This window comes from Triturus cristatus, chromosome 5_1 (assembly GCF_964204655.1).
Source record: "Triturus cristatus chromosome 5_1, aTriCri1.1, whole genome shotgun sequence".
Lineage (NCBI taxonomy): Eukaryota > Metazoa > Chordata > Amphibia > Caudata > Salamandridae > Triturus > Triturus cristatus.
This window is the reverse complement of record NC_140587.1, coordinates 267,566,234-267,592,952: the sequence shown is the minus strand read 5'-3', so window position 1 is coordinate 267,592,952 and position 26,719 is coordinate 267,566,234.

Genomic DNA, 26,719 nt, shown 5'->3' with positions numbered 1-26,719 from the left:
ATTTATTTTTATGAAGTTTCCTAATTTCCTCATTTACTGCAGTCTCCTCAGTAGGAAATTATTTCAGTTTTTTACGTTGATTCCATCAAGAAGGTATTCAGATATGTCACACATTTGCCATAAATTCTGAAGGTTAGCACTCTAGTTGCTCATTAGATCACTGTAGTAAAGCTACTGCTCACCACGGAAGACTGCTGCTGGTATTAAAAGTGCATGTTTCAGTCTGCATGTCAGAATTTTTTAATGAAATAGAAGAGGATTTGAGAAGTCACTCAAAATGGGTCCTAATGTTTCTTTATTCAGCACTAATCATAATTTCTATGGCAAAATGAATCCCCTCATTGTGTTCCTTTTTAAATTACATGTTTTAAGTGTTACCAGTTTATTCCAATCAAGATGGCTTCAGGTTTGCCATACTTTTGTCATAAGTAAGACAGTAAGCGCTCTAGTTGTTCTTAAGAACACTCTGGGACATTCTGTCATTGGGCTATACTTGGACTACATCTGGGTGATATTTGTGCTACATTTGGGCTCTTTTGTCTCTGGTGGCCATCTTGGGAGACTTATTTGTTATGAAGTTTCCTAATTTCCTCATTTACTGCAGTCTCCTCAGTAGGAAATACTTTCAGTTTTTTACTTTGATTCCATCAAGAAGGCATTCAGATGTGTCACACATTTGCCATGAATTCTGAATGTTAGCACCCTATTTGCTCATTAGATCACTGTAGTAAAGCTACTGCTCACCAGGGAAGTCTGCTGCTGGTATTGAAAGTGCATGTTTCAGTCTGCATGTCAGAATTTTTTACGAAATAGAAGAGGATTTTAGAAGTCACTCAAATCAATTTCTGCAGCACTAATCATACTTGATGTGGTAAAATGAACCCCCTCATTTTGTTCCTTTTTAAATTAAATGTTTTAAGAGTTACCACTTTATTCCAATCAAGATGGCTACAGGTGTGCAATACGTTTGTCATAAGTAGGACTGTTAGAGCTCTAGTTGTTCTTTAGAACGCTCTGGGAAGCTGCAGTAGAACACAAAGGAATCAACTGACAGTCTCTGCCCTTGTTGGATGTACATGTTTTACTGAGAATGTCAGACTTCATTCTCACATGACTGAGAAAGATAATGTGAATTTACAGAAAATACGCTCTCAGTTTAGCTTATAGATCACCTTCCAAACCTCTGTGGGAAAAGAATGAGAAAATAGTTTTCTCTCAAACATGATTCATGATATCCCAGCAGAAGGCTTTTTCACATGGTAAAATCACCGTAGAACACACCACAATTCCTTAAATGAGTATGGTACCATCAACACATGATTTATAATGTAAGTACAGTCTTAAAACCTTCTATTAACTGCAATGCTTTTTAATGAGGTGCTATCATGTATATTGGTCCCAAGATGGCTTCCAAAACTTCTTGGATGAAGTGCTGACAGCCAATCAGATCTCACGATGAGATGTGTGTTTAGGCTCTGCCCAGATATATATATTTATTTTTCCATTAATATTTTAAAAACTGCTGAACAGATTTACACAAAAAGGCACGACTCTGAACCAAGGGCTACCTTTTTGCCAAATTTAGTGTAATTCCGTTCAGCAGTTCGGGCTGTAGATGCGACTAAAGGTTCCTATGGAAAATTGCATGGGGAAAACATGTTTTGGGACCCCATTTTTTCTCAGCCTCCGCTTTCCGAATCACAACGAAATTTTCAAGATAGGATCGGACCGGAGCTGGCCAAAAGTTTTGAAAAGTTTGCGAAGATTTGTCAACCGGTGCCAAAGTTATTGGGAATAGAATGTTGCGGATTTCCTGTGGAAAAAAGGTCCTAACTATAACTACCTACCTACATATATATATAGATGACATCACTGATGACATCTCAAAGTACATCACTGATTACATCATCCAGTGACTGTGTGTTTCTGTAAAGTTTAAATTTGTTTTATATATATGCCAAGCTGTATTGAGGAATGAGTGGGGGGCCGATTCACAGAACTAACTTAAGATAAAATCCTAAACTTAAGACTTTTGGTATTCACAGAAGTTAGGACTTTGTCTTAAGTTTGTCTTAAGACAAATTTAAGACAGACTTAATACAGACTTAAGACAGACTTAAGACAGACTTAAGACAAACTTAAGACAAACTTAAGACAGACTTAAGACAGACTTAAGACAGACTTAAGACAAACTTAAGACAAACTTAAGACAAATTCCTAACTTAAAGTCTGTCTTAAGTCTGTCTTAAGTTTGTCTTAAGTCTGTCTTAAGTCTGTCTTAAGTCTGTCTTAAGTTTGTCTTAAGTCTGTCTTAAGTCTGTCTTAAGTCTGTCTTAAGTCTGTCTTAAGTTTGTCTTAAATTTGTCTTAAGACAAAATCCTAACTTCTGTGAATACCAAAAGTAGTAAGTTTAGGATTTTGTCTTAAGTTAGTTCTGTGAATCGGGCCCTGGGTGTATAAGTGTCTGTATGGAGGATTTAGTAGGTACGTGACTGACTGTACAAGTGAGTGATTAAATGTGTCTTACTGAATGAATGGGTTAGTGACTAAACTGTGTGAAAGTCTGTATCAGTCTCTCTGTTGTTGTGTAAGCTGCTGCATGGGTTGGTGAGTAGCTGCATGAGTATCTATATAGGTTATTGATTGCTTGCCTGAGTATTTGTATTGCTGCCTGAGTGTGTGTGTGGGTGGGTGGGAGGTGTGTGACATCTGTGCATAGATGTGTGAGTGGGTGATTCACTGGGTGTGTGGGTTCAAGAGTGCATGTGGAAACAGCTGTATGGGTGGGTGAGTGTGTGTATGGGTGTGTTGGTGAGTCAATGGATGTCTCAGTGGTACATGTGCAATAAACTATATATATAAAATACAGTATATGTGAGTGATGGTGTATATAAATAACTATATGTGAGAGTCAATAGTTGTGAGAGTGGGTGCATGGGTGAGTGTGTATTTGTATCAGTGATTCTATAAGAGAGTAATTATGTGTTAGTATCTATATGAATAAGTGAGGTGGTGTCTGTATAACTGTATAGGTGAGTAAATGGAAGTATGATTGATTCTTTGCATGACTGACTAAGTGTGTGAGTAACTCTGGATATGTGGCAGACTGGCAGTGTGTTAGTGTCTGTATAGGTGTATTAGTGCATACGATAGTGTTGTATTTATGAGTGACTGTATGTATGAATGACCGTATGGGTGAATGACTGGATGTGTGTGTAGACCTAGGAATCAGTCAGTGCGTATTTAGTAACTGGTATTGATGTGTCTATTTTTTCGAAAATGGTAGACTGTATTTTAGAGAGGGTGTATCAAAGGTTATATTCAGGTGTGAGGAGGTGCATCAGATGTTCACGCTGATGATGTCATCAGTGATGTCATTAGTGATGTCATTTGAGATGTCATCAGTGATGTCATCAGTGATGTTACTGACCATATCATGAATGATGTAATATGTAACATCATCAGCAGTGCATTGCAGGGGGCGTGAGTTATAGTTAGCTGGACTAACTATAACGCCGGAATTTCTATGGGTTTGTATGAGTGAAATGTCCAACTAACTATAATGTTCCTGAAACCTATGGTTTTTCAGTTAATTTCTATGGTTTTTTTAAATGCTCATTTCTAACTATAAAGTGCCTGAAACCTATGGTTTTTCCAGTGAATTTCAAAGGTTTTTTAAATGAAAATTTGTAAGTCTAATGTACCTCAATCCTATGTTTTTTTATTTTATATATATATATATATATATATATATATTCACTGAAAAAAACAGAGGTTTCACACACGTTATAGTTAGCTGGACATTTTACTCGTAAAAAAACAATGAAATTCCCCCATTATAGTTAGTTCAGCTAACTATAACTCGCGCGCCCGCAATCCACTGCTGATGATGTCACATATTACATCACTCATGACATGGTCAGTGACATCACTGATGACATCACTGATGACATCTCAAATGACATCACTGATGACATCACTGATGACATCATCCTTGTGATAGAGTAGCACATCTTCTCACACTCTAATATAACCTTTGATACACCGACTAAAAATTTAAGAGTTCCATTCTCAAAACCATACATACTCCAATACCAATAACTACATACCCAATTTTTAACTCTTAGGTCTACATACACCTCCACTCATTCACCTGTACAGTCACTCATACTTACAGTCACTCCATACAAAACTATCATATGCATTTATACACCTATATAGACACTCACACACCACCAATCATCCATAGAGGTACTCTCACACCTAGTCAGTCATGGAAATAATCACACTCCAATTTACTCACCTAGGCAGTGAAACACACTCAAGTTCACTTACTCATAAAAATAGTATCACATTCTTACGCTCTTATAGAATCATTGATACAAGCACACACTCATCCATACAGTCACTCTCACAATCACACACTCTCACATCTACTCACTTATAAACTCTTACATGCATATATACTGCCTTTCACATATGTAGTTAGTCACAAATGTACCACTCACATATACATTCATTCCCTAACACACCCATACATTCACTCACTGTACCATACAGTCCATCACAGATGCAGTCTTAAAACCATGCACCCATAGAATCACCCACTCACACATCTATGCATAGAGTGACACACACCCTACCCACACAAACACTCATGAACCCATACAGATACTTAGATAACCAATCAATTACCCATATAGAGACTCATATAGCTGTTATCAAAACCATGCAGCCACTTATACACCAACATACAGACACATACACACATTTACACAGTTTAGTCACTAGTCTGCAGTAAGATACATTTAATGACTAACTTAAAGAATCATGTTATGCACCACAGAAAATCATCCATTTACACACTTGTACACCCACTCATTCTTAAACAGGCCTTTCCCTATATATATTAAACATATTGAAATTTTTCAAAAACACATACTCACTGGATGATGTCATCAGTGATGTCATCAGTGATGTCATTTGAGATGTCATCAGTGATGTCATCAGTGATGTCACTGACCATGTCATGAGTGATGTAATATATGACGTCATCAGCAGTGGATTGCGGGCGCACGAGTTATAGTTAGCTGAACTAACTATAACGGGGGAATTTCATTGTTTTTTTACGAGTAAAATGTCCAGCTAACTATAACCTGTGTGAAACCTCTGGTTTTTTCAGTGAATTTGCAAGGTTTTTTAAATGCTAATTCCTAACTATAACATGTGTGAAACCTATGGTTTTTTCAGTGAATTTGCAAGGTTTTTTAAATGCTAATTCCTAACTATAACGTGTGTGAAACCTATGGTTTTTTCATTAAATTTCAAAGGTTTTTTAAATGCTAATTTTTTTTGTTTTTATTATATTTATTAAATATTTCTTTTTCAAAAATTTCCCTATGTATACATTTATATATTATCTGTATTCTTTAATTTGGTGTGGCTCATTTTTTTTAAAAGTTTTAATTAAGATAAAGTTGAACAGCATAGTTAATATCTTCTATTAAGTTATGTCCACTTTTTTTTTTTTATATAAATTCTTAGGGTGCGCGCTCAGAGCGCGCACCTAGTACGTTTGCGTACATTTTTTATGAATTCCGGCGTACGTTATTTACGTACGCATACATACGTTTTACTGCGCGCTCGGAGCCCGCACCTAGTATGCATGCGTACGTACGCATGCTTACGTGCGTCGTACGTACTCCACGCAGTACACTTCCGTATACGCGTAGAGTACGCGCACTGACGTTCACGCATACGCGCGTGCTGCGTATGCGCATTACGTACGCGCATAGTACGTAAGCGCATGCGCGCATACGCGTTCGCGCATGCGTAATTGCACCGTGCGCGCAGGGAGCTTGCTCAGTGCACGCACCTCGGGTTATGTGAATAATAAAACAACAGTTTTAATTGGTTTTCATTACTTTCAGTTTCAGATTGTTTCAACACCACACCCAATCCCCTCATGGCAAGTCATGTGATCCAGAAACATCACTTTTCATTGGTTCAAAGTATTTTTAGTTCCAGATTCTTCCAAAATCACACCCACCCCCCTCATTGTTAGTTCTGATTCCCTAGGAGAAGGAGCTAATCTGTGTGTTGAGATACAATGGCAGAGCAGCAGCCATCTTCTGAGAGTGAACAGGACACTCTTGAGAGACAGAGGCAGAGGAAGCAGAAAGACTCCTTTATATGGCAGTTTTTCACTTTTACAGAGGGACAAAAGAAGGTGAATGCACCAAAGGTCACCTGCAAACTGTGTCAGCGCGTCTTGTCACGTGGTAATCCTAACAAGAAGTACTCTTTTAGTATTCATACTATGACGAGGCACGTTGAGGCAATGCATCCAGTGACTTTTCGTCAAGCTTCTGGAGCAAACCCTCCACCTGCTCAGCCGACGACATCTGCAGCACCTCAGCCGAGCACATCTTCGGCAGCTCAGGCAAGCACTTCTTCTGCAGTGGTGCCTTCACCTTCTTCCACACCTTTGGATATTCGTCCTTGTTTTGGGAGGATGAGTACACACTGCATGGATTGTAGTCTTCTTATTTCTTTGGGTGAGAGCAGTATTGATCTCATTCAAAGAAAATTTGAGGAGCATCCTTGCGAAAGGCCATAATTTTCTTATTTTTTTTTTTTTTTTTTTCTCTTCCTCCGTCCCTACATTAACTCAAGGGCTCATTTTAGAGCCACCTAAAATCAAAACACAAAAACTTGTTTTTTAGAATCTATTTATTTTTTTATTTTTTTAGAGTGCGCGCACCCAGCGCGCACCCAATGGGTTTTTAAAAAAAAAAAAAAAATCATTTTTTTCACCTTTAGTAAACCTTCAGGGACTCCCTGAGAAAGAGAGGGGAGTGGCAAAGTAATTAAAAAAGAGATGGTGTACATTTCACAGATGAAGGGAAGAGAGTCTTCCTATTAAACTTTAAACTCTGCATCAGTATTTATGTATAGGTACCCAAAAAAGATAATAGCTCATTTTAGTGCTGCATTAGAATTGCCTGTATTTACAAGGAGAGGAAAAGACACACAAAGAGGCTTATCCTCTCCTTGTAAATATGGAAAAGCACCCTGCACAACTAGTTTGTCAAGAAAATTGACGTGGTGGTGGCGCAGGTGGCTTGTAAATGTGCCCCATAGATGTTAAGGAAATTAAGGGTAAAACAGACAAACCAAGAGTGACAGATACAGACACAGAGAGCAAACAACTGAGAAGGAGTAAGGCAGTTAAAAAGACTAAGACATATGGATACAGAAAAAGAAACATGGATAAAAAATTAGTGATGAAGGTAGTAAAGGTAGGGGAGTAGTATAGAAGGAGTGAGGAAGTTACAAAAGAGTAGTAAAGGCGGAAGAGAGAGTGAGAAGAGAAATGAGAAAAGTAGAGTAAGGAGAGGTGAAGAAAAGGAAGCATGAAACGAAACCAGTGACACATACAGATATGTTAAACTTACCTGACCATCAAAATAAATAATTTAGAATTAAATGTTTTTATTTAATTGCAAAGATAACTGAATAACATCTTCTAAATTTTCTTTCTAGTTCTGGAAAAAAGAAAAAAAGTATTAATATTCAACAATACACTTTATTAAACAGTACATGTTTTTTCATATTTAGCAAAGCAATTTTTGCCCTTTTTTGCTGTTTTCAGAATGTTTTGATTTTCACTGAAAATAGTGAAATCAATTGTATTCATCATTTAACAGCGGGCAAAAAAAAACAATCTGAAAGGTTGTTTAAAAAAGCCCCAAATGTATCCTCACTAAAACATACCTTAATAGAAATGTTAAAAATACCTTTTAAGAAGAATAACAATTTCTAAAAAATAACGTCTGTAAACCTTGTTACAAAAGAACATTTTCCAAAATAATTTCTGTCAAAGAAGTCCACAATTGTTTGTTTTACCTTTCCTTACGGCCAAATGGTAAGTTTAAAATCTCTTTTGAGCGAAATATGCAATTTAAATCCTTTTAAATTTTAATAATGCTTTCTTCCAATGATGATGTTAGTATTTAAAATTTGGGTTTCAGAAAAATTAGGTAACAATTGGGTAAATCATAAGGCAAACGTTGCTTGAAAATCAATTGAGAATCATTACACAGTGTCCATCCTTTTTCACATTTAAGATAAACTGTGTAATGACCAGAAGTTATAGAAGGTCCATCATGAAAAATTATTTCAACTGCAACAATAGTTTTTCCAGATATTGATAATTGTTGTCCTGTAAACTTCTTTATTAAAGTGTCCAATTTTGAACCATCAGCTCTACAACGTTGCATCATTAAAATGACATACTGTCCATATTTCTTTAAAAATGACGTTGACAACATGTCTGATTTACATTGAGAACATTCCATGTTGTGATTAGCATCTTTAACTAATTTACTAAAAGTCACTGTTTTACTCTCTGGTAATGGTAAATATATGAACCTTTCAGAATCAACATTACTACTGCTTGTGTTCATGCAGTTATCACAACAATGTTCCCATTTATATAAGAGACCAAACATATTTTCTATTTCTACCCCTTCATCTTCCAGTACCATCAGGATATACATCAAGAATTCCTGTGCATCTTGCTGGACATTTTGTGTAAACTGTGTACGTCCAGAACATACATCTAAAAGATTTCTAACATCAGAAGCACTTTCTATTTTAGTTTTATCATTACTCAGCTTCTCATAGAGGAGACTCAGCAAAGAACAGAATCTTTTTTCATGATTTAGTGTTATCTGCTCTTGCAAAAAATCAAGATAAAATACAACATTCAGCACTACATTTGCGTAGCAGTTGACACCAGAGCTATTTTCAAAATGACAACCAACAACCTCTTCCACACTGTCCTTTTTCTTTTTGCTTGCAGTCACATCACTATCTTTTTGTTTTCTCTTCTGTACACCCTCATTCCAGATATTCTCAAATCTCCTTTTCCGACAAACAACACGTTTTTCAAACTCAGGATACTGACCTAAATGAGGAGCATAGCTTCTTCTTAATCTATTATACTCCTTTACACAGTTTGCATCAGCACTTACTTTTGAATCATCAAAGTCTATCATGAATAAACCAGATAATTTTTTCACGCGTGACAAAGCAACATATGCCATACCTTCTTTAAACACAGTAGATCCAATGTTTACAAAAGCACTATCAACAGTTAATCCTTGAGATTTGTGAATAGTTACAGCATATGCTAGAGAAAACGAAAACTGCTTCCTACGCACATATAAGTTTTTCACAAGCAAGAAACGAACTGAACAACGACAAATGTCTTTAACCTCTTGTATCTGATCAAATTTTATTTTTAAACATTCAATTCCAACTTTTTTCTGGTAATTAATAAAACCCACAACTCTTCCCATAGCTCCATTCACTAAACCTTTCTCTACATCCAAATTCCGTCTTAAAATTACTCTACAGTTCTAACACACATAAAGATTCTTTTCCAAACCTGCTGTTTTTTAAATGTTTTTCTCCAGAGAATCCAATTTAGTACCCAATTTGCCTGTCAATATTACAGTTATTCGTTCATGTTCTATTTTATCCACAGCTTCCAGTTTTATGATCTCTTCATTTTCCATTTTCAAAAGTTCTTGATTGAATACAGAACATTCATGTAGTGTTGGCATTAAGCAGATTACAGTATTTTTTTTCTGCAATTTCCTTGTATATTTTCTCTGGAACTATTGCTTCTGTTGGAAACAAATTACTCAGCAATCGACTCTGTAATGCTTTTCTGCCATGTTCTGTGAGTAGTCCAATTCTTATATCTTTCAGAATACTTGCATAGTCCTCATCATTGGCTTGCCTCATATTGGTAATGAGTTCCTTATACTCAAAATATGTCCAAATATTTACATTGCCTATACTTCCTAATGACTTTTTTGTGTCTTCATGTGTAAGTGTATGGAATACCGGTTGTCCTTTAACTGGAGTAAGTTGCAAAAGATATCCAAAAACTATGACGTGTTTTCCTCCAAATAGGACGTCAAAGTCTGTCTTCAGAATTTGCTGCATTCTTAAATGCACAAAGGCAAGCATTAAGTTTGATACCATGCTAACCTCATCAATAATGAGTACTTTCATTTTCTTCAATACTCTTGAAACTTCCAAGCATGCTTCTCCTGCTAGTTTGTGGTACTGTATTTTGTTCTCATGCTCTACTGGTAACATTAGCAAACGATGTAAGGTAACTCCTTTGATGTTATACGCTGCTAACCCAGTTGGAGCAGTAACAACACAAGACAAAATGGAATCCATTTTCTTCTGTAGGTAGCTTCTAATTACATTAATTAAGAAACTTTTTCCAGTTCCTGCTTGTCCACTTACATACATTCTCATTGGTTCAAAAGATGTGCATGAGCACTCTTTATTTTCATGTAGTAATCCGTGATCAATTTTTTGTCTGACTTCTTCATAAATTTGTTTTTGTTCTTCATTGAGTTGCTCCTCCAAATATGTTAAGTCTACTAAATCTTCCTGAGCTTGATTCATAGCTGTTTCCACTTCGTTCATAGCTATTGCTGCTTCATTTTCGATGACCGGTTGTCCTAGAGGATCTTGACTGAATGTCCCAGAACTTTGACTATCTTGAGAACTGTCTCTAGCTACTTCAGCTGCAATTGTTGCTTCTTGTTCAATTTCTTCATTTAACATTTGAACATAAGTTGTGAAAGTACTGCATTCGACGCTGTCTTTGCTAGCATTGAAGGAATCTTCATAGCTCCAAGTAAAATTCCTTTTTATCAGGAGTGTCGCAACTCAGCTTCCGGTGATTTATCAAACTTCCTTCTGTTTGCTTCTCCAAACATCCTTCCTCACCAATGACTTTATATTTTCCATTGTTGATATCTTCTGTGACATTCCGTTTAAAAATAAAGTTCTGCAGCACTTCATAGAGACACATGTTCTCAAGGTGATGACTTCTTTGTGGGTAATATGTGTCCAACATGTTTGTTCTTAAAATGTCTGTACTTTCTGGTTCAAACTCTGCTAAATACTCAATTTCTCGAATAGATTTCAGTACCCGATTTCGCATTCCTGCAAGACCTAAACTTGCCCAAATTATTCTTCTGGATTTTGAGTACAGACTTGCAGATGATAACCTATCTGAGCATTCGTAGGATCCAATTTCTCGATGCGATAACATCTTTAAACTGAAACTGTATAGCTTCTTACTGACAGTCTTCTCGTGAGAAATCTCTTCCCACATTTCCTTCAATTCCGTTTTCTCAGATTTAGTGATGTAAGATGTGACATAGCGAGCAACAGCAATAGAATTGTCAGCCACATACTGTATATCCATGTTAGCAGTCCACATGGATAAAATGACTGGGTTGTAGTGATTTATATATTTTGACTCTTCTTTTCTTCTTAGATTGTAGGTATTTTTAGGCGATTTTCTTGTAATAGTATGTCGCACAGCTGACATAAAACTGTTTACACTTCCTTTTGAAAGAACAGGTTGTGGAAATCCAAATCGACATTTTGTGTAGAATTTATCTTTACTCTTGTACTTTCGTCGACAGTATTTTTCACACCGATGACTTTGGAAACGTAAAACTTGCTCTTTTAAATTTTTCTCTTCTGTGCTTTTAGGTATAGCACATGTTGCATATCCTTCGATGAAACTTAAAACTGCATCATCAGAATCTGTTCCAAATTTTGGAGCATCCTTGATCCACAACAGCATATGCATATGAGGAGCACCTCTGGCTTGGTACTCTTTTCTCCAAAAGAAATCCACAACTTCTCCAAGAGGTGGATTTTTTTTATTGCAGATGAAGGACATCATAGCCTCAAATCTATGATTGAAATATCTGCATACATTAACCGGATCCAATGAGCACAATTCTCCTGCTGTCTTGTATTGGATGTTTTAAATATTTGAATTTGCCTCTCGAAGAAAATCCAGAAGATCATCCCAAGCGTACTCAGCACAGCTTAGGGTAAGGAACCATGTAGGAGTTCCTAAATTCCGTAACATACATTTCAATTCTCCATGGCGTCGGTACCAATATTCATTCGTCCCACGCTGACAAGCCATCAAATTGATCAATTGAGATTCCAAATGATCATCTCGCTGTTGCACTTTGTTCATAAAATCCTTTGCAGTCACATTACGTAGATGTACTCCAGTTTTCAAAATGTGATTTACTGCATAAGATAGTGCTGACAAGTCACTTTCAAATAAAACATGGAACAAATAAGGAATACTTTGACGAAATCTCGGATCTTCTGCATATAGTCTTGTAGTCCGATACTCAGAAGCAGGAATCTGTACTGGACGTTCATCATATCGTCCTCCTTCTCCTGTAGGAAACAGCTGAGGAAAACAACGAGCTTCCAAGCTCTCCTCCCATACACTCACGAGAGTTCCTTGTGCTTTCTTCATCTGAAACAGATCAATAGCGTTTCCCATAACTTCTTTAGAATGTAGAGGATGTATGCTGAAATGTTCATAAATTTCTTCTTCTTTTGACTTATCCACTTTTTCAAGTTGCCCAGTTGGTATTCCTGTGTCTTCTAGTATTTCTTCTTCATCTTCATCCATATAAATGGCTTCATACCATTTATTATTTTTTTTCAAATACAAATTTGCTCTTTGTTCTTTTCGTACATGCACCAGCTCCTGCCAAATTTTCTTATTCTTTGTAGGTACACCATTAACCAGAATAACTAATGGTTCAGTTTCCAAAGTATCTGCATCAATTGTTTCCATATTTTTTTTCAAATCCAATGGCAAATAGACAACTCTTCCTTTTAAACCTCTTTGTAAATCCGAAGGAGGTAATTTACCATACGCACTATGGTCTGAAACGGATGGACACATTGAATGAGTATAGACTCATACGTATTTAAATCAGAAAGTTCTGGAGGAATATCAACCAATTCTAAATTATTATGTACAGCTCTAGCTGGCATTCTATTTTCTTCTAACTTGTTATAACAGTATTTACAAATGCGCTGATCTTCACCCAAATCTAAACAATTTTCCAGAAATATATATGTTGCAAAATCTTTCCACTTATAATTATCTTAATTTTCACTTTTTTATACAGATCAACATTCCTTGTTTGAATTTTGTAATGGCTTCTACGGCAACAAATACAAGTAATATTTGGTCTTTCATTAGAGATGATAGTAAATTTTGTCATTTCATCCTCAAAATTTTTACTAACAGTGAGTTCTACATTCTCTTCCACATTTTCATCAATCACTGTGTCATTTTCAACACTTTCTTGCTCTGGACCAAAGTAACAAAACTGAATCTCATCAGTAACCTTCACTACATCTGATACAGATCCACTGAACAGAGCAATATTCAACTCATTTAACTTTAGTGCTGGACTTTTAGCAAAATACAATGTTCTCACAAACTTTCTCATTTCAGTATGATGAACAGCCAGCATCCTAAAATGGTGAAAAACACTTTGACACACTTTCCTAGATAGACAAGCCAGAGAATGTCCTTGCAAACCAGTATTTTCTCTCACTCTGCATGGATCTAGTCTTTGAAGCAACTTAATTTTCTGTTTAACACTCTTTTTACTATATTCTCTTAGAAAGTCACGTAATTTATCAATAGATTCCTGACGCACAGTACAAATACTACTACAATTCCAAGTGTACACTGGGGCTTTAGGACGTCTTCCCATAACCTCATCAGCCATCACTTGTTCCTCATTTCTTGGAACCATTTTCTTCTTTTCCATTACACAACCATCCTTAACTTCATAAGCTCTACCATTGGTGTCAACTGCATGCAACAAACTATTACTTTGAAGATAACTCTCTTCATTAAAAAATGGTTCAGTACTTGAACTATGCTTCCATTCTCCTAAGAACACTTTACAAAAGTTTTTTTTTTTTTACTTCTCTTTTCCTTTTGCTTTGTGACTTCATTGCATTCACTAATTTATCTAATCTACGCATCCTGTTCAAAATTAAAATGCATAGTTTCTTTTTTATTTCTAATGCCTTGGTAGCAATACTTTCAATTAATTTCTTTTTCTTATAAAATTTAATTTTTTTCTTATATTTTTTCATATCCTTCAGCACATTTAACATCACTCTTCTCTGAAACATTTTTCGACGAATGTTTTTAAAATCTATTTTCCGTGTTAAGTCACTCTTCCTAACTTCTGAGTCTATATTAGCATTTTGTTTTTGCTGTCGACTCTGTTGTTGTTTTGTACTTGAAACACTGTTTGAATGTATCTTTCGATCATTTTTTTTTTTGGAAGATATTTTTTAAAAATTCTTTAGTTTGCTTACCAGAAGACTTTTTCTGTTTTCCAACACATGCTTCGCCTCCTATTTTTTTTTTATCAGTCGTCTTCAAATATAGTTGTTGTTTCTTTTCTTTTCTTTTTCTTGACTTTATAGGCATCTTTATATTTTTTCACTGTTGCTCAGAAATACCTGCAAACAAAAAAAAAAATACCTTTATGTAATTTAAATTCATTACAATTTTTTAAAAAAAACTTTTCAAATCCTATCACATGAGCTGATCCTTTCCTACGAGTCAAACTGTTACAAAATAGTAGAAACATGAATTAAATCTCTGACAACAATTCCTGTGTGCACACAGACTCATGGTGTGATTCTAGGCAGAAAAAGATATTTAGTTGGCAATTTGAATGCACATTTACTTCTGTTGAGGAGCAAGTGATAATTACTGTAGCAGCCTGACACATGTTCCTTCTAGTTTAGACAGGCAGAAAGGAGCACATGTCCTAACAGCTCCTTGAGACCATGACCATGTGTTAGAGGGTGAGTGATTAGGCTAGAGCAAAGGAAATGAGCCTTGGTGACGTTGAATCTGTTTGCGTTAAACACTGCTATCTGAAACACCACACAGAGCTGACTATTACGCATGGGAGTGTAGGAGAAGCTGCTGCGTGTGTGCAAAGAGTGTGTTTCTGGAGACTGTGTATTGTCAGCTGCAAGAGAGATCTGCATGGAGACTCCCACAACTGCATGAAGAGTACAGACATGTGTGTAAGAGTACATGTGTGGTAAGGGTTAATTGGAGTTTTCAACATGTAGGAACCACCTCAGCCATTGCAAGAATTGATGAAAAATCTACCATGCTATTTTCAAATGTGTTTGCATTTGCCTCACATTTTTGAGATACTGATTTCTGCTGAGTGCTAACCAACACATTGGAAGAAAACAAGCTGGGCCTTTCCTGAATGTGCAAGTTTTACAGAACAACAGCAACACAAATTAAAACGCTGCCAACAATTCCTGTGTGCACACAGACTCATGGTCTGATTCTAGGCAGAAAGCGATATTTCCTTTTGCAATTTGAAAGCACATTTACTACTGGGGTAGAGCAAGTGATCATTACTGTAACAGCCTGACACATGTTCCTTCTAGTTTAGACAGGCAGAAAGGAGCACATGTCCTAACAGCTCCTTGAGACCATGACCATGTGTTAGAGGGTGAGTGATTAGACAAGAGCAAAGGAAATGAGCCTTGGTGACGTTGAATCTGTTTGCGTTACACACTGCTATCTGAAACACCACACAGAGCTGACTATTACGCATGGGAGTGTAGCAGAAGCTGCTGCATGTGTGCAAAGAGTGTGTTTCTGGAGACTGTGTATTGTCAGCTGCAAGAGAGATCTGCATGGAGACTCCCACAACTGCATGAAGAGTACAGACATGTGTGTAAGAGTACATGTGTGGTAAGGGTTAATTGGAGTTTTCAACATGTAGGAACCACCTCAGCCATTGCAAGAATTGTTGAAAAATCTACCATGCTATTTTCAAATGTGTCTGCATTTGCCTCACATTTTTGAGATACTGATTTCTGCTGAGTGCTAACCAACACATTGGAAGAAAACAAGCTGGGCCTTTCCTGAATGTGCAAGTTTTACAGAACAACAGCAACACAAATTAAAACGCTGACAACAATTCCTGTGTGCACACAGACCCATCGTCTGATTCTAGGCTGAAAGCGATATTTCCTTTGGCAATTTGAAAGCACATTTACTACTGGGGTAGAGCAAGTGATCATTACTGTAACAGCCTGACACATGTACCTTCTAGTTTAGACAGGCAGAAAGGAGCACATGTCCTAACAGCTCCTTGAGACCATGACCATGTGTTAGAGGGTGAGTGATTAGACTAGAGCAAAGGAAATGAGCCTTGGTGGCGTTGAATCTGTTTGCGTTACACACTGCTATCTGAAACACCACACATAGCTGACTATTACGCATGGGAGTGTAGCAGAAGCTACTGCGTGTGTGCAAAGAGTGTGTTTCTGTAGACTGTGTATTGTCAGCTGCAAGAGAGATCTGCATGGAGACTCCCACAACTGCATGAAGAGTACAGACATGTGTGTAAGAGTACATGTGTGGTAAGGGTTAATTGGAGTTTTCAACATGTAGGAACCACCTCAGCCATTGCAAGAATTGTTGAAAAATCTACCATGCTATTTTCAAATGTGTTTGCATTTGCCTCACATTTTTGAGATACTGATTTCTGCTGAGTGCTAACCAACACATTGGAAGAAAACAAGCTGGGCCTTTCCTGAATGTGCAAGTTTTACAGAACAACAGCAACACAAATAAAAACGCTGACAACAATTCCTGTGTGCACACAGACTCATGGTCTGATTCTAGGCAGAAAGCGATATTTCCTTTGGCAATTTGGAAGCACATTTACTACTGGGGTAGAGCAAGTGATCATTACTGTAACAGCCTGACACATGTTCCTTCTAGTTTAGACAGGCAGAAAGGAGCACATGTCCTAACAGCTCCTTGAGACCATGACCATGTGTTAGAGGGTGAGTGATTAGACTAGAGCAAAGGAAATGAGCCTTGGTGACGTTGAATCTGTTTGCGTTACACACTGCTATCTGAAACACCACACAGAGCTGACTATTACGCATGGGAGTGTAGCAGAAGCTGCTGCGTGTGTGCAAAGAGTGTGTTTCTGGAGACTGTGTATTGTCAGCTGCAAGAGAGATCTGCATGGAGACTCCCACAACTGCATGAAGAGTACAGACATGTGTGTAAGAGTACATGTGTGGTAAGGGTTAATTGGAGTTTTCAACATGTAGGAACCACCTCAGCCATTGCAAGAATTGTTGAAAAATCTACCATGCTATTTTCAAATGTGTCTGCATTTGCCTCACATTTTTGAGATACTGATTTCTGCTGAGTGCAAACCAACACATTGGAAGAAAACAAGCTGGGCCTTTCCTGAATGTGCAAGTTTTACAGAACAACAGCAACACAAATTAAAACGCTGACAACAATTCCTGTGTGCACACAGACTCATGGTCTGATTCTAGGCTGAAAGCGATATTTCCTTTGGCAATTTGAAAGCACATTTACTACTGGGGTAGAGCAAGTGATCATTACTGTAACAGCCTGACACATGTTCCTTCTAGTTTAGACAGGCAGAAAGGAGCACATGTCCTAACAGCTCCTTGAGACCATGACCATGTGTTAGAGGGTGAGTGATTAGACTAGAGCAAAGGAAATGAGCCTTGGTGATGTTGAATCTGTTTGCGTTACACACTGCTATCTGAAACACAACACAGAGCTGACTATTACGCATGGGAGTGTAGGAGAAGCTGCTGCGTGTGTGCAAAGAGTGTGTTTCTGGAGACTGTGTATTGTCAGCTGCAAGAGAGATCTGCATGGAGACTCCCACAACTGCATGAAGAGTACAGACATGTGTGTAAGAGTACATGTGTGGTAAGGGTTAATTGGAGTTTTCAACATGTAGGAACCATCTCAGCCATTGCAAGAATTGATGAAAAATCTACCATGCTATTTTCAAATGTGTTTGCATTTGCCTCACATTTTTGAGATACTGATTTCTGCTGAGTGCTAACCAACACATTTGAAGAAAACAAGATGGGCCTTTCCTGAATGTGCAAGTTTTACAGAACAACAGCAACACAAATTAAAACGCTGACAACAATTCCTGTGTGCACACAGACTCATGGTCTGATTCTAGGCAGCAAGCGATATTTCCTTTGGCAATTTGAAAGCACATTTACTACTGTGGTAGAGCAAGTGATAATTACTGTAACAGCCTGACACATGTTCCTTCTAGTTTAGAAAGGCAGAAAGGAGCACATGTCCTAACAGCTCCTTAAGACCATGACCATGTGTTAGAGGGTGAGTGATTAGACTAGAGCAAAGGAAATGAGCCTTGGTGACGTTGAATCTGTTTGCGTTACACACTACTATCTGAAACACCACACTGAGCTGACTATTACGCATGGGAGTGTAGGAGAAGCTGCTGCGTGTGTGCAAAGAGTGTGTTTCTGGAGACTGTGTATTGTCAGCTGCAAGAGAGATCTGCATGGAGACTCCCACAACTGCATGAAGAGTACAGACATGTGTGTAAGAGTACATGTGTGGTAAGGGTTAATTGGAGTTTTCAACATGAGGGAACCACCTCAGCCATTGCAAGAATTGATGAAAAATCTACCATGCTATTTTCAAATGTGTTTGCATTTGCCTCACATTTTTGAGATACTGATTTCTGCTGAGTGCTAACCAACACATTGGAAGAAAACAAGCTGGGCCTTTCCTGAATGTGCAAGTTTTACAGAACAACAGCAACACAAATTAAAACGCTGACAACAATTCCTGTGTGCACACAGACTCATGGTCTGATTCTAGGCAGAAAGCGATATTTCCTTTGGCAATTTGAAAGCACATTTACTACTGGGGTAGAGCAAGTGATAATTACTGTAACAGCCTGACACATGTTCCTTCTACTTTTGACAGGCAGAAAGGAGCACATGTCCTAACAGCTCCTTGAGGCCATCACCATGTGTTACAAAAAACAAGCGCCCCTTTCCTGCGAGTGCAAGAGTAATAGAGCAAGACCAGCCCGAATCAAATCTCTGTTTACATTTCCTGTGTGCTCATTGTCTCATGGTATGATTCTAGGTAGAAAATAGTATTCCTGGGTGATACCAGTACACGTTAACTTATAATGAAGACATACTCCATAATATATAACATGTTCAAGCCACTTAAATATCTTCCTTAACATAAAATGTAAAACACAACTTTTAAAGTGGTAGGAAAATGTACCATACTATTTTCAAATGTGTTTGCATTTGCCTCTCATTGGTCAGTAAATGATTTCTGCTGAATGCTAACCATCACACTTTAAGATAACAAACTACCCCTTTTCTGCGAGTGCAAGGCTAACAGAACAAAAGCAACACGAATTAAATCTCTGTCAACAAATCTTGTGTGCAGACAGACTCATGATGTGATTCTAGGCACAAAACAATATTCCTCACTGATACCACTACACCTTAACTTACAGTGAAGACATACTCCATAATATCTTACAAGTTCAAGATAGTTAAATATCTTCTAAACCACAAAATGTAAAACACAACTTTAAAACAAGAATGACAATTCTATTATTTATATCAAAATACACCACATACTTCCCCTCTCAAACTCATAACTCACCTTTAAAATTAATTAGTTGAGAAGGAAATGTGGCACTCAAACAGCAGATTATCAGAGCCACAATCTCAGAGCTGTACACCTCTCTCCTCTCTCCACAACCAGTAAATGGCAATTTTCCCCTCTCTTTTTTCCCACATATACATCATGTTAATGTAAAATCACAGTCCTTCCCACATTTTTTCAAATGGAATCACACATTTCTATTGGTTGCAACTTTCAACCCCTTTGCAAATCATCCCTTCCCCCAACATGACTTCTGCCTGCTACCATAGCAACGGCTCATGGAACACAGGTGTGAGCAGAGAGGTCAGAAGTTCAGCAGACAATGTTTCAAATCCAAAGAGCAAGAGTGCTTGACTTTTCAAACCTAACAGCAAATCCAAAGTACTGTTCAGTGGGAACACATTTTTCTAAACCAATCCAAAACATGCTTTTAAAAATGTAAACATACAGCCTAGTTTTTAGTGTAGAATGGTTTGAAACAGCCAATGAGTTCTTTTTATTAAAAAAAGTATGTATGCCTCCATTTTTCAACTGTCTTTCTTTTCATATTGCCATTCTACTGAAAGACACCTCCTGAGTGCATCCTGTTCTCCTTGAAAGATGTTCACAGTGTGGATTGTAGGTCATAGCTATGTCTTCTGGAGTGAAATATTTGCAGAAAAAAGAGCTATGGTGAGAGACCTTGCTTTGCCAAATGTAGACATTAAATGGATTGGTCATAGAGGGTTAAAGTGGAACCAATTAATGCCTTTGGTGAAAACCTTTCTACATCTCCCACAGCCTAACCTTATTATTGTGCACTGTGGTGGAAATGACCTAGGCACTTTAACTGGGGTAGGTCTGGAAATGCTTATTAAGGACACCTTTGTGCAATTGATGTCACTTTTTCCACAAACTGCCTTTGTATATTCTAATATATGCCAAAGGCAAAAGTGGAACTGGTCCAACCAATATTGTCCGCAGATTGAGAAAGCAAGAAAGCACGTTAATAAGTCTGTTTCTGCTTTCCTCAGAGACTATGGTATGGGTTCTATATACCACAACAACTTGCGTTACAACATGCAAGACATTTATAGAGGAGACGGTGTACATTTCAATGATGAAGGGAACAGAGTAACCCTGGGCGTAGTTCGCGTAGTCGCGCTTCGCGAAGCTTCGCGAAGATGTCATTGCACTACGCGACCTTCGCGAAGCTTCGCGAGCTTGCGTAGTTGCTTGTGGCAACCTGTTCGCGATGGCTTTTTCTTGTTCGCGAGCGCGGTAAGCATGTTCGGGCAACTGTTTGCATGCTCGGGGGATATATCTCGCGATCTTACCCATGCGGTCGCCAATGGGCGCGGCCATCTTGTTTTTCTATAGTCCTGCCCGCTCGCGATGCCTTATTTCCTGTTCCGGGTCGCGGATAGCGTGTTCGCGATGTGCATTGACGTGTTCGGGAGCGCATTTTACTTGTTCGCGATAAATAGTACATGTTCGCGAGAAATATCGCGCGAACTTACCCACGCGGTCGCGAATGGGCGCGGCTATCTTGTTTTTCACTCTATGCCATGTTTCTGGGCCTACTTTTGTATCCTCCCTTTATCATAGCAATCCTTTGTCTTTAAAGCCTTTTTCCTGACTTTTTTTAGCTATTATCTATCTCTCTGTTTGCCTCAGTTTATATTTTGCATTTTATTTCTACTTTTACTGTGTTTTTGTTACTTTTATAAAGTTCTTTCTATCTTCTTCCCCCTAACTTTTTTTTCACTTCGGACTTTTCTTTTCCGCCTCCCACCCACCCCAGAACCATGGCCAAGGGCACACCAAGTCCCAAGGGCAAGGGACCTGCAGGCGCAGAGAAGCGCCGCCTGCCTTGCGGCAGAATGCGTCCTGCAGGGGTGCAGGCCCGGCAACTGTTTGGGGAGGAGGAGGTGGCGGCTCTTGTTTTCTTCATCCAGCGCCTCCTCCCCTTGACCTTGGCAGCAGGCGGCAGGCCCGGCTCCGGGTACGCTACCCAGGAGCGGCACCGTCGGTGGGCGAAGGTGGGCCGTGTTCCGGTGCACTGAGATCCGGCGCACCCACAACCAGCTAGCTCACCGGTGGTCCGACATCCTGGACCGGGAGCAGGACCTGTTGGACCTGCTAGGTGTCGAGGTCATCGGGCTTGGTGAGTAACTGATTGTGTATATTAAATTAGATGAACAACAAGATTACTGCTGCGTGCCAAGCGTTGCTGGTAAATTACGTTCCAAAAAGCAAAATGTTCTTTGATTTAAGGACCCAGGTGCACGGTGGTACTCTTACTTGTTTGCAACGTAGTTTGCGCTAGCTTGTGCTGATGCTGATTATGTAAGATTTTACTTTACAGAACTGAAGTTAGGTAATGCGATTTGCTAGAGAGACTCTAGTCCTTCCATTGTCCTACTGTGAAATAGTGGTGGATGGATATTGGATACTAGGTTTAGTTTGTTAGTAGTAGTTACTAATTGTTTTATGCGGTCTGCGTGACGCATCCTCTGTCACTGAGTGCTGCTTACCCCAGTCCTCCGTCGAACCTTTTGTACTTTGTTTAGTGAGTGGTAGGCTTAGCATGGTCAGTCAGTAGCAGAACTAGATCAGCATGAAAAAAATTGAAGTGCAGACTTAGTGAACAATTGGCCCGTCTGGAATAGGTGGTGTAGGTCAGGTGGTACTTACTAGGCTTTGTTAGTATTTGGAATCAGAATGATCAAGGAACACTGGAGTGTTCATAAATAATTAGACGATCCGTAAATGCACTAGGAAGCAGCCAGTAGTCGATCCATCTGATTAGATAGGTCAATTTTATTGCACTTGTTGTTTCCTAAAATGTTCTTTGACTTATTGTTTTTCCAAATGATTTATTATTTTTCTCACAGCACTCCTTAATGTTGGTCTCTTTCTTTATTATATTTTACATGATCATCAGCACCACCCAGGGACAAGAAGACGGGGTCGGAGTCAGCGGGGGAACCCCAGGACCTCTCCTCTACTGAGGCTCCTGCAGCTGGCCCCAGTAAGTCCTCCATTGGTTAGATTGACATTTATATTTCCCTAAATGTTATGTTACTGCATCTTTTTTTTCCCAAACTCTAAATTATGGTTCCACTTTCTGAATCTCTTTTTTACAAAAGCTTACTTCTTTGACCTTGACTATCTGTTTACTAATTCTGTTTATCCCTGCCTCGAAGTTGCTTCTAACTCCCTCTGCTATGACTCTCTGTGCTACTAATACTACTACTACTATTACTATTATTACTCTGTGTGTAGCGAAGCTTGCACAGTTGCCCACTCTTTAATAGAAGGTTTTCTTTGCAACAATAAAACTCTGATTGACCAATAGCTCTAGCCACTGGGTCCTGTCCTTTGGGTTGTCCTCTTCAAGTCTTCTCAATGTTGAGGCTTTGACAATTACCACAAACAAAATGCCCAACCAGATATTTGACTAGTATTTTTGATCGGATAGTACATGATACTACTATTGTCTAGGATTCTGCAGAGCCACATACAGAACTATGCACAACAAAATAGGATGGTGCTGATGGGAGGTTGGATCTTACTGATCACACCTCAGTCCGAAGAACCCAGGATCCCCTAACCGACTAGCTATAGTGTCTCACATTAGGGTCCCACTCCCGACCCCCCCACGAAGACGATACACAATGTTGATGATGACTGAGACAGAGACAACCCAGAACATAATAACAAACACCATTTTGCTCACACACTTGTGTAAGTCCACTCCACCACACCAAATACCACAGAGTCTATGTGTAAGTTCAAAAGGTTTATTTGAAACAAGTATCAAACTCTGTACATCGTTAATATGAAATTTAATTTACGACAGCCATAATCAATAAGCCAGCAAAAAGCCTAACATTAAAACAGTAAACATTTACAAGTGCATGATTGACAACAAGAACAAGAGCCAAGATCTTTTTAATTCTGGAAGATCCCTCACCGTAGAACGTAGAAATACTGGTTACATCATCTTGCATCCAATATGCTCTGTAAATCTCTGGTTTGTAGAAGGGAATCTTCCGCCTATGATATATGAGAAAAACGCTGCGAGTTAGCCGTTAGATAGTATACTGGTGAATGCTAGCATTTTGCAGTCATGCCAAAAAGTGTAACATGCATGTGTGATGGCTAAGCAATATAAACTAAACAAAGTCAATAAGTTTTTTTTTTTTCGACCTCTTCACTTGTACGCAACAGTCAAGCGGCCTTAAAGGCATCTACTGCACATGTCAATAAGCTGGCAGGTATAATATGCACCAAAAGAGTAGTAGTCGACATGATGAATCTAAAAGGGTTACTCATGGCTCAGGCTAACTTTCAAAAGAGTAGAGTAGGACTAGATGACCCTAGGAAGTGGAACCATATCCTACTAGTGTCTGTCTACTGACTGTACTTACTGTCTAGTGCTGATTTATGTTGCATCGCATTAACTTTTTTTTCAATGTTCCACATGACCACTTAAAATAGGGGGAGGTTTACAGGCATCTAAAAAATTTGTGATGCTTTTTTCTAGGCACACTACCATCCACCAGTGCCGTCGGGGCCAGCGATGCGGCCATTCCGGAGGGGGCAGGCGAACTGGCGGCACCTGCAGGAGACACAGGGCCCAGGGGGGATCCAGCAGCAGTGGCCGGCGGCGGTAAGTTATATTCATTACTTCTTGACATTACAGCTAGATGGAACTGTGTTCACTATTTCACTGTACTGTGCGACTTATTATACAACGGTTGAAGAAGACACCCTTTACGTAGCATTACCAGCGTGAGTAGAGTAACCAATGGCCTCTTCTATTTGACTCCAAAATCAGCTGTGAATGTTTTATGGAGAAGACAAACTCAGATCAGATGACCTTCATGGATGTGTTGAACATAGAGGGAAAGCACTAAGGGTGGAAGGACGGGCGAGATAAACAATATGACTGACCGGCAGAGAAGGATATGTTGTTGGAAGCATGTATAGGAGTCTGATAGTAATAAGATCAGATGCATGGGTTGTTGAAGGATGGGTGGAAGGTGAAAGAATGCCTGCCTGGGTGGGCGACACAGTATGGGTGGATAGTACTAGATAGCAAGAATCAGCGGTGTTTTTGGTTCAAACTCAAAGCCAAGGCAAGGAAGGAAGGAGCAGAAGCATGGGTGTTTGTTGGTGAAACCAACTAAGGTTTGTTAAGAGATATATACAAAAGGATAGACGTTTACTTTAATGGATGTATGCCTGGATGTACTATCACCAAGAGACAGTAGAGGTGGAAAGTGTCACTGGAGATTCTTACTTTGAAGAAAATGTAACAGAAACTGCGCGACAGTAGCAGAGCCTAGAGGAATCAAGGTAGTATTATGAGCATACAGTACACTTGCAGTAGTTTGCAAGCACGTCATATATTATCAAGCGGAAACCCCTTCCTCCCACTCTGGGGACCACTCCCTACCTATTATTATTAATGTATTTTCGATTGGGGCAGCCAGCCTGCAAAGGGTGGCCTATCTGTTGTTTAATGTTTATGTATATTGGTTACACCATCAATGAAAGCAAAGTACCCTCTGAAGTAGCGGTTGGTGGTGGGATTGTTGGCGGGCGGTGACATGGGGAGGGGACGGGTGGGTGGCACTGGCGAGTAAACTGTGTATTACTGTTACGGCCAAATACAGGTAATCAACATAAAAATAAATAAAACTATTTTCAAGGTGCGCACTGCACCGCCGAATGCGATGCAGTGTGTGCTACTGTGTGCAGCAATGTTTTTTTTTTATGTATTCTTTAATTACCTGTGAATGTCCTTAATCCATCGTTTACTATCCCCACCCTGCACCTTCCCACGTCACCGACCGGCAGCACTCCCACCACCGACCGCTACCGACCTGATGTCGTATATCGTATTAGCACTAGCAGCATCTATAATATGAATATAAGCAATGATCGTTGGATCCGATAAATAATCAGCCTTTTTGTAGTACCCATGGCAGGGTGTAAGTGAAATTGTGCATGCCATTTGCCCTCATGTAACAGAGTATGACCAGTGCCAACGGCCATAAGGCGTCAGACAAAAAGATGAGCTTCCCCACCTGCAGACAGTAGTAGTAAATAAAACTAACGTGAGTCTGCATCATGTGGCTCATATCTGTTTCTCTTGGGTGCAAACTTAGCTGATGGACCTGGCATGCCGCCTACAACAAGGTTATGTAGTTGGGCTAAACTACAGATAAGAACAGCACGACTGGTGTACCGGAGTACATACATAGTACGATTATATTTATAAATAATGTCTGAAACAGTCACAAATGTTAGAGTCCAAGGAAGTAGGATTAGAGATACTTACCCCAGCACCAAATCCCAAATGTTATGAACTGTGCTTGCTAGTGATACTGTGACACTATGTGTTGAATGATTTTAGTGTTCCTGTTTTGCTAAGAGTATTGGCTCCAACATGTTCTTTTTCTTTCTTGATATAGATGATACTCCTTCCACTAAACCATCAAGGAAGGAGTTGGCCGCTAGGGCCCGGCGCCGGAAACTGGAGGCCATCTGCGAGCATTATCGCCGGCTGGTGGCTCAGGAGGAGGAGGAGGAGGAGGCGGCTGCAGCTGCAGCCTCCTCCAATGCCCCGGGCCCCAGTCAGGTCGGCCTCCACTTTCACGGCGCCGTGGTCCGGCATTCGCCCGCCGCCGCGCCTCTATTTCCAGCACTGCTGCCCCCCACCCTGGATGTAACTGTAGGGCATTTCGCCGCCAGCTGCTCCGCTGGATGGCCCGCTTGGAGGAGAACATGGAGGAGCGGGTAAAGATCCTGGTGGAAAAACATCTTAAGGCCCACCGACGATAGAGGACCTCGTCGTTTGCCCCTTTTTTAATTCCTTTTGTTGGTGGGTGGGTTTGTGGGCGTTGGGGATTTCTACGGACAATGGGACTTTGGACTTTCATTTCGTTTCGTTGGGGTTAGGGAGGGGGGTGGGTTAGGTCAGAGCGGGATAGTTTATTTTTGTTAGGGGACATTAAAAATATACTTACTGTTTATTTATACGATGTTAATGTTTTTTGTGGTGGGTTACAGTTTTCCGAATTCAATGTAAGTTACATGGTTGTTTACTTTCTTTCCGTGCTGCTGCATGCCCACAGCCAGTGTTTGATTTAAAAGATCTGCCGATTTTGTAACACACAAACCGATAGATGCAGTACCCCTCACTGAGTTATTTTTAATTGTCATAATAGTACTGTCAGTCTCTCCTCCTAG